Source organism: Sinocyclocheilus rhinocerous, unplaced genomic scaffold (genome assembly GCF_001515625.1).
Source record: "Sinocyclocheilus rhinocerous isolate Xijiao unplaced genomic scaffold, SAMN03320098_v1.1 scaffold780, whole genome shotgun sequence".
NCBI lineage: Eukaryota > Metazoa > Chordata > Actinopteri > Cypriniformes > Cyprinidae > Sinocyclocheilus > Sinocyclocheilus rhinocerous.
This window is the reverse complement of record NW_015654937.1, coordinates 66,447-76,330: the sequence shown is the minus strand read 5'-3', so window position 1 is coordinate 76,330 and position 9,884 is coordinate 66,447. Positions and strand designations below refer to the sequence as shown.

The following is a 9,884-nucleotide window of genomic DNA, read 5'->3' as shown; positions in this document are numbered from 1 at the left end:
TCGGATTCACCAGGAGACTCCTCGGGCAGAAGCGTAGCGGTCGACTCTCCTGCACTCAAGACGAGGTTGATAAGTACCTCAGCACCAATTACAGCGATAGAACAAGAGATCAGGAACTTGGACCGTGTAGCACGTTGATAACCCCACCGGAACCCAGTGTGGCATTTAACCTCAAGGACCCAACCTTGAGAGAGGTTCAGGAGGTTGTCAAAGCAGCTAGGACGAATTCAGCACCAGGTCCAAGTGGAGTGCCCTACGCGGTCTACAAGAGGTGTCCCAAACTCCTTCAGCGCCTATGGAAAATCATCAAAGTCATCTTGAGGAGGGGAAAAGTGGTGCAGCAGTGGAGACATGCAGAGGGTGTCTGGATTCCAAAGGAGGAGAACTCAAGTAGCATCGAGCAGATCAGGGTCGATATTTTTTAGTATCGTTGCCCGACGCATGGCGGAGTTTCTCCTGCAGAATGAATACATTGACACCGCTGTTCAGAAAGGTGGGATCCCGAGAGTGCCAGGTTGTATAGAGCACACAGGAGTTATCACCCAGCTAATCCGGGAGGCTCGAGAAGGTGACGGGGACCTGGCAGTTCTGTGGCTCGACCTTGCCATGGGGCAATCCCGCACAAGCTGGTGGAAACCTCACTGATCCGACATCATGTTCCAGATAGAATCAGGGACCTCATTTTGAACTATTACAGCTGCTTTAATTTGAGAGTCACCTCTGGATCAATAATATCAGCATTTCATAGGCTGGAGAAAGGAATAATCACAGGGTGTACTATCTCTGTGATCTTGTTCGCTTTAGCTATGAATATGCTAGTTAAGTCAGCAGAGGTGCAATGCAGAGGCCCACTTACCCGTTCAGGTGTGTGACAGCCCACTATCAGAGCGTTTATGGACGATCTGACAGTAAACACCAAACTTCCATAGCAGGCTGCAGATGGCCAAGGCCTTGAACGCCTCATCAGTTGGGCCCGAATGGACTTTAAGCCAGCCAAGTACCGATCCCTTGTGGTGAGGAAGGGAAATGTAACCAATAATTCCGTTTCTCCCTCGGAGGAGTACAAATTCCGTCAATCACAGAGAAGCCAGTTAAAGGGATACTCCAGCCCAAAATGAAAATTTTGTCATTAATCACTTACCCCCATGTCGTTCCAAACTCCTAAGTCGAAGTCATGGCCTAATGGTTAGAGAGTCGGACTCACAACCCAAAAGGTTGCGGGGTTCGAGTCTCGTACTGGCAGGAATTGTAGGTGGGGGGAGTGAATGTACAGCGCTCTCTCCCACCTTCAATACCACGACTGAGGGACTTCATTTTTGAGCAAGGCACCGAACCCCCAACTGCTCCCCGGGCGCCGTAGCAAAAAAATGGCTGTCCACTGCTTTGTGTGTGTTCACGGTGTGTGTGTGCACTTTGGATGGAATAAATGCAGAGCACTAATTCCGAGTATGGGTACATACTTGGCCACATGTCACGTCACTCACTCACTCAGCCACACTCCGTGAAACTGGGAAGGAGTTGCACAGGATTACTGCAGTGGACAAGTAAGGGCTGCCAGGAAAGTTCAAAGTCTGGATTTACCAGCATGGCATTCTGCCGCGATTCCTCTGGCCACTGCTGGTCTATGACGTCCCCCTAACCACTGTGGGGGGCTTGGAGAGGAAGATCAGCCACTCTCTATGTAGGTGGTTGGGTCTCCCGCGTAGTATCACCAGCATAGCCCTATACGGAAGGAAGAACAAGCTACAACTCCCCTTCAGTGGCCTATCAGAGGGGTTTATGGTTTCCCGAGCAAGAGAGGTACTGCTATACAGAGAATCCAGTGACAACTAAGTTTCCTCAGCTGGCATCGAGGTGAGGACAGGTAGGAAGTGGAGGGCCCAGGAGGCAGTCGATCAGGCTGAAGTGTGCTGGTGGGGACAGTGGCGTCAGGACGCGCAGGGCTTTGCTGTTACTAGAAACTTCGGTATGAAAAGGCCCGGGGAAAGGACAGGCGTCAACTGATCCAAGAAGAAATCCGAGCAGGGGTGGAGGAAAGACGCATCAGTAGGATGGTGGCGATGCGACAACAAGGGGCGTGGACTCGATAGTGTCACGTTTATGGTCGGTTTTGGTTTTGTTTTTCCTGTGTTTCCATGCCCTTATTTGGTCCTTCCCGTTCCTGTCCTAATTGTTTCCAATTTGTTCCAGGTGTTCCTTGTCATTTAGTTATCCTCATCACCTGTCTGCCCCTCGTTATCTGCCTTATTTGAGTTCTAGCCCGTTCTGTTCTCCCTTGTCTGGAATTGTTCATGTCAACCTTTGCTACATGTGTTTTCCTGTTTCCTTTTGATTATTAAAAAAAAAAAGTTAGTAAAATTCTCCTACATCTCCTCGCTCCTTTGCTCCTACACAGAAGCAGTACCGTGACAGAATTCCAGACCGACAAAAAGTGAGCGGCACCTCTCCTCCCCATGTTTCTTTTCCATTTTTGAAAGTTTTTTGTTTTCCCAGTTTCTCCCCGCGATTATGGAAATCGCCGCTTGTTTCGCAGCCCTAGCCCGCAGAGATCTCCCCTTTGTGGAATATGCGTGGGAGTTCTGCGGGACCGCCGTGAAAACATCGCTAGATGACGCGACGCTCAACTCGCTGTTCTGGATCGGGGCTAATTGCCATCGCCCCGTGTACCTCCCAGGCACCACTGGACTAAGCTGGAGGAAAGGGATCCTCCGGTGTCTGGAGAGCGTCCGGCCCCGATTCAGAACCAGCTCGTCGTCAAGCCCACCGGCCGCCACTGACTCAAGCCCGCCGACTCAGGACCGCCGGCCGCCGCTGACTCGGCGCTCTTGGACATGGCGCTACCTCCAGAGTTCTCGGCTCCTATCCTCACCCAAGAATCCGCTCCAGAAAGTTCTCCTTTGTCTCCGCTGGTCCCGTCCAGCCCTCCTTCGTCTCCTGATTCCCCACGAGTTAGCCAGCCCTGCACCTCCAGAGCGCCCTCCAGAGTCAGCTCCTCCAGAGCATCCTCCAGTGTCCGCTCCTCCAGAGCGCCCTCAAGTGCCTTCCCCTCCAGAGCGGCCCCCAGAATTCCTAAGTTTCCCCAATAAATTTTTTTTGGGGGGGGCATATGCCCGTGGTCTACCTGCTCCGCCATGGCTTCCTAGTCTGCCTGCTCTGCCACGGTGCCTCGAACTCCCTGATCCGCCCTGTTCCTGAACTGCAGCAGCCTCCAGGGCGCCCACCCCCCGGTGGTATTGTTATGGCGTGGGACACGCCTTCCGGGAGGGGGGAGTAATGTCACGTTTATGGTCGGTTTTGGTTTTGTTTTACCTGTGTTTCCATTCCCTTATTTGGTCCTTTCCGTTCCTGTCCTAATTGTTTCCAATTTATTCCAGGTGTTCCTTGTCATTTAGTTATCCTCATCACCTGTCTGCCCCTCGTTATCTGCCTTATTTGAGTTCTAGCCCATTCTGTTCTCCCTTGTCTGGAATTGTTCATGTCAACCTTTGCTACATGTATTTTCCTGTTTCCTGTTTCCTTTTGATTATTAAAGTTAGTAAAATTCTCCTACGTCTCCTCGCTCCTTTGCTCCGCGCTCCAACACAGCAGCAGTACTGTGAAAGGTAGTCCTTAAGGTACCAGTACAATAACACACTCAGCAAAATATCGTCCAATTATCATTATCGATAAAATCCCAGAAAATATTGAGATATATTTTTTGTCAATATCACACACCCCTAATATATTTAAGGTTTTGTTTAGAAAAATTTTTAAATAAATATGAGAAGTGCCCTTTTTTCCACTTCCACCTCAAAATGTCTGTGCACGTACCTGAATGAGAGCATTTTAGTAAGAAGCAAGTCAATTTTTCTTAAGAATTGGCATGAAAAAGGTATTGATTATCTTTGTGATATGCTAGCTTCTCAAGGGAATGTTTATTCTTATTATGATTTCATGTCTAAATACAATTTTCCTGTTGTACATAAAGAATTTATTATAATGGTAAAAGCTATACCAGTGTTTCTCAACCCTGGTCCTGGGGCCCCCCAACACTGCACATTTTGTGTGTCTCCCTAATCAAACACACCTGATTCAACTCATTAGCTCATTAAAAGAAACTCCAGGACCTGAAATGGGTGTGTCAGATAAGGGAGATATACAAAATGTGCAGTGTTGGGAGGCGCTCAGGACCAGGGTTGAGAAACACTGAGCTATACCAATGGACTTGTTCATTTAATGAGGTGTCATTTATCTTTTGAAAAGATTGTAAAGATTGTAACAGAAATTCCTGATTGAAGACAAGAGTATTTACAACCCAAAATGTAGTAATAAAATGATAAGAAATGTGTTTCAGTCAAGAAAACGAAATACCCCGAGGGGATTTTTTTTTTTTTACTTTAGTTTTTCCAGAACAAAGGTCCAAAAAGAAAACGATAGTACGGTATACTAGTAGTTACAAATAAACATCTCTGATGCACAAAATAAAGGAGTTCCAAACAGATCACAGCGATAACATCAGCAGGGTGTGAGGAAAAAATTAAAAAATAAATAGGTAAATACAAAAAATACTACAAAAACAAGATAATAATATTTAGGTAAATAAATTTAAGAGTTACAAAGGTATAAATCAGTATAAAAACCAGCGTAAATAAATAAAGTTATCACATTCCTAAGTGATCTAATACAGGCTTCCATATTTTCCAAAATATATCTAGCTTATCATTGTTAATAAATCGTAACTTCTCAATATGAAAAATGCCCGCTAGTTCATTCAGCAACACATCGAATGTTGGAACAATGTCAAGTTTCCACCTCTGAAGAATCAATCTCTTTGCAAGAACCATAAATAAAGAAATACACTGTCTTTCATATGTACTAAAAGAAGGTACAGAAATCACCCCAAAAATGGAAATCATTGGATCTGGAGCAATATCTTTTTTATACACTTTTGAAAGCAGGTCAAAAATATCAGTCCAGTACGGTTACAACATGTCCAAAATGAATGTAGAACCTTACATTTATTGCAAACCAGTGACACTTCAGGGAAAATCTTATGCAATTTAGTTTTGCACATGTATACTCTGTGTAGAGATTTGAATTGAATTAAGTTGTGTCTAGTATTAATTGAACAATCATGTATATTCTGTAAGCATTCCTCCCATTGCGCATCCTCAATAGTGAAACCTAAATCCTCCTCCCATGCTTTCCTAATTGAAGTTGTGTCACTATGCATCAGATCAGTTAATACATTATAGAAATATGATCCTGCTTTTGAGTTTCCGCCTTTAAATCGGTTTATTTCCTCTAATTTTCCATGCTTTTTTAGTTGTTCAAAATCAGGAAAAAAAATTCTGACATAGCCTCTAATTTGCAGATATCTAAAAAAGTGAGAATTTGGTAACCAGAACTTTAATTGGAGCTCTTTAAAAGACAACAAATGCCCATTCATATAAAGTGAGCCGACACAGCCTATTGATCTTATATTATAATGTTGTGATATTGTGACTTGCATGCATTTGGTACTAAATTTGAATCTAGCAGAAAAAAATCGATGCGCGAATATGACTTATGCACATGAGAGTAAAAAGAAAAATCTCTATCTGAGGGGTTAAGAATTCTCCATATATCTACAATGTTTAGGGATTGCATATACTGTCTTAACATTGCATTAGATTTAGATGCCGCGCTGGCAATCTGGCTTGCTTGTCTATCAAGTATGTTGTCAAGCACACAGTTGAAATCACCTCCAATAACTATATTTGATTCAGAAATACTGGGGATTCATTTAAATACTTTTTGAAAAAATAGGGGGTCATCATAATTTGGTGCATATAAATTAACTAAAGTAATTTACTTCGAATTCATAGAGCCCAACACAATTATATATCTACCATTTATATCAGAGATAGTCTTATGATGAACGAATGGTACATTCTTATGTATCAAAATAGCCACACCCCTGGTTTTGGTACAGAAGGAAAAAAAAAAAACTATTATGAAACCGTACCATAACCAAAACAGGAACATTTGAACCTTGTAGACTTAAACACAAACCAACAGAACACCCACACAAGGTTTCCCTCCCTCACACCCTATGCTTCCAGGGAGGGAACTTTGAAACCTACCGTCACGATGAATTATGCCGGGAATTTGAAGCCGCATCTTATGTTTCTTTCCTTGCATTTATTCCTTACGTCGTTAAAGTTCTGCCGCTTCTTCATCGTTCCAGACGTCAAGTCTGGATAGATCTGCACACTGTCACACTGTTTAAAACGAAGAGGAGGAGAAGGCAGTCATGTCAGTCAGCGCCGATGACAAATTAGAAAGTGTAGAAGATAGTTCGCCCAGTCTTTGATCCACCGTCTGATTCAAAGCACTGATTGCAGACATAAGATCCTCGTTTTTAGTCGGCGTAGATTTAGCCTCAGCTCCACCCGCGGTAGCCTCGGTTTTTTTTGCTAAGTAATATATTCATACATGTAATTTTCCTCAACATTGCCCAATTTAAATAATTTTCTTTGTGCCTTTAACTACTTAATAACGACACACCAAAAAAAAAGTCAACAACAAAAAAGTGTCAAACGTGTGAAACTGTATAATGACCTGTTGAATGTATGAACTATGCATTTCCTATTTACATTGTTTCTTGTTTCACATTTCTTGATTTTATACATTTTATATTTATTGTCTTACTGTTATTTATACTGTCATCCACAACGATTAGTTTACAGCTTCTATGAATAGTACTGCTGTGTTACTACTTCTAAGAACATGAAAATGCAAGCATTCATATGCTGAAAAGCTTCTTTCTCAGTGAGAGTTAGTTTGCTTATGCTACTAACCAAAGAGCAAAGCTTGCCCATATGAAACGTTTCTTACATTTGAAATGAAATCTTATTTGCAAAGCAGAAAGACAATTCTCCATGTGATAGAAGTTTTATGCACAACATGTTATGTAAGACCTTCTATGCACAAAACGATTAGTTTACAGCTTATATGAACATGTTATGTTAGAGCTTCTATGCACAGAATGATTAGATTACAGCTTCTTTGAATAATTCTGTTGTGTTACTGCTTCTTAGCAAATAATGAGAATGCAAGCATTCATATGCTGTAAATTGTCTTTCTCAGTGAGAGTTAGTTTGCTTTTGCAATGTTCAGAGAAAAGCTTGCCCATATGAAACGTTTCTTACATTTGAAATGAAATCTTATTTGCAATGCAGAAAGACAATTCTTCGTGTGATAGAAGTTCTATGCACAACATGTTATATTAGAGCTACTATGCACAGATCGATTAGTTTACAGCTTCAATGACATGTTATTTTAGTGCTTCTATAGAAAGTAACATTTGTTTAGAGCTTCTATGAAGAGTACTGCTGTATTACTGCTTCTAAACAAATGAAGAGAATGCAGTCAGTTAGTTTATGATTTGTTTCTGCAATGTTGAGCAAAGCTTGCCCATATGAAATGGATCTTACATTTGAAATGAAATCTTATTTCCACTGCAGACAGACAATTCTTAATCTGGTAGAATTTGTATGCACAAAAAGTAGTTTTAGATATTCTATGCACAAAACAATTCGTTTACAGCTTCTATGAGCATTATATGTTAGAGCTTCTATTCACAGAACGATTAGTTTACAGCTTCTTTGAACAGTCCTGCTGTGTTTCTGCTTCTAAGCAAATAATGAGAAAACAAGCATTCATATGATGTTTAGCTTCTTTCTCAGTGAGAGTTAGTTTGTTTATGCAATGTTAAGAGCAAACCTTGCCCATATGAAACGGTTCTTACAATTGAAATTAAATCTTATTTGCAGTGCAGACAGACCATTCTTAACATGTTAAAAGTTGTATGCACAACAAGTAGTTTTAGATATTCTACGCACAGAACAATTAGTTTACAGCTTCTATGAACATGTTTTGTAAGAGCTTCTATGCAGCAGAATGATTAGATTTCAGCTTCCATGAAGAGTACTGCTGTATTCCTGCTTCTAAATAAAATGAAGAGAATTTAGTTAGTTAGTTTATGATTTGTTTCTGCAATGTTGAGCAAAGCTTGGCCTTCTGAGACATGTTTCTTACATTTGAAATTAAATCGTAATTGCAATGCAGAAAGACAATTCTTAATCATTTAGAAGTTGTATGCACATGAAGTAGTTTTAGATAATTTAATGCACAGATTAGTTCACAGCTTCAATGAACACCATCTTATTTTAGTGCTTCAATAAAAAGTGACATTAGTTTAGAGCTTCTATGAAGAGTACTGCTGTATTACTGCTTCTAAACAAATGAAGAGAATGCAGTCAGTTAGTTTATGATTTCTTTCTGCAATGTTGAGCATAGCTTGCCCTAATGAGACATGTTTCTTACATTTGAAATGAATTCTTAATCATGTACTTGTATGCACATGAAGTAGTTTTAGATATTCTATGCACAGAAAGATTAGTTTACAGCTTCTATGAACATGTTATGTTAGAGCTTCAATGCACAGGATGATTAGTTTACAGCTTCTTTGAACAGTTCTGCTCTGTTACTGCTTCTAAGCAACTAATGAGAATGCAAGTATTCATATGCAGAAAAGCTTCATTCTCAGAGAGAGTTATTTAGTTTAGGATTAGTTTCTGCAAGGTTAAGAGAAAAGCTTGACCTTATGAGACATGTTGCTTACAGTTGAAATTAAATCGTAATTGCAATGCAGAAAGACAATTCTTAATAAGTTATAAGTTATATGCAGGACAAGGGAACGTCTGACCCTCTATGCACAGAACAAATAGTTTACCGCTTCTTTGAACAGTGCTGCTGTGTTACTGCTTCTAAATAAATGAAGAGAATTTGGTTAGTTAGTTTATTATTTGTTTCTGGAATGTTGAGCAAAGCTTGCCCTTATGAGACATGTTTCTTACATTTGAAATTAAATCGTAATTGCAATGCAGAAAGACAATTCTTAATCTTTTTGACCGTTGTTTCAGATGTCCTTTGCCCAGAACGATTAGTTTACAGCTTCTATGAACATGTTATGTAAGAGCTTCTCATTAGAAATTAAATCGTAATTGCAATGCAGAAAGACAATTCTTAATCTATTAGAAGTTGTATGAACATGAAGTAGTTTTAGATTTTCTATGCACAGAACGCTAAGGTTACAGCTTCTATGAACATGTTATGTTAGAGCTTCTATGCCCAGAATGATTTGTTTACAGCTTCTTTGAACAGTACTGCTGTGTTAATGTATCTAAGTAAATGGAGAATTTGGTTAGTTAGTTTATGATTTGCTTTTGCAATGTTGAGCAAAGCTTGCCCTTATGAGACATGTTTCTTACATTTGAAATTAAATCGTAATTGCAATGCAGAAAGACAATTCTTATTTTGTTAGAAATTATATGCAGGACAAGCAACGTTTGACCCTCTATCCACATAACGATTAGTTTACCCTTTATACGAACATTTAGATTTAGATAGTCTGTTGTGTTACTGCTTCGTAGCAAGTTATGAGAATGCAAATGTACATATGCAGAAAATCTTCTTTCTCAGCGAGTTATTTAGTTTAGGAGTTGTTTCTGCAATGTTAAGAGAAAAGTTTGCCCATATGAAACATGTTTCTTACATTTGAAATGATATCGTATTTGCAATAAATGAAATCGAATTTGCGATGCAGAAAAACAAATCTTAATCTGTTAGAATTTGTATGCACAAAAAGTAGTTTTAGATGTTCTTTGCCCAGAACGATTAGTTTACAGCTTTTATGAACATGTTATGTTAGAGCTTCTATGCACAGAATGATTAGTTTACAGCTTCTTTGAACAGTTCTGCTGTGTTACTGCTTCTTAGCAAATAATGAGAATGCAAGCATTCATATGCTATAAAGATTCTTTCTCAGTGAGAGTTAGTTTGCTTATGCAATATAAAGA

The 9,884-nt window shown here is 40.1% G+C and overlaps 1 pseudogene; it reads left to right on the top strand.

The window, feature by feature from the left end:
• LOC107717840 (uncharacterized) overlaps positions 1-2,090 on the top strand; it is a 5,106-nt pseudogene extending 3,016 nt beyond the window's left edge.
• Positions 2,091-9,884: the final 7,794 nt, after the last annotated feature.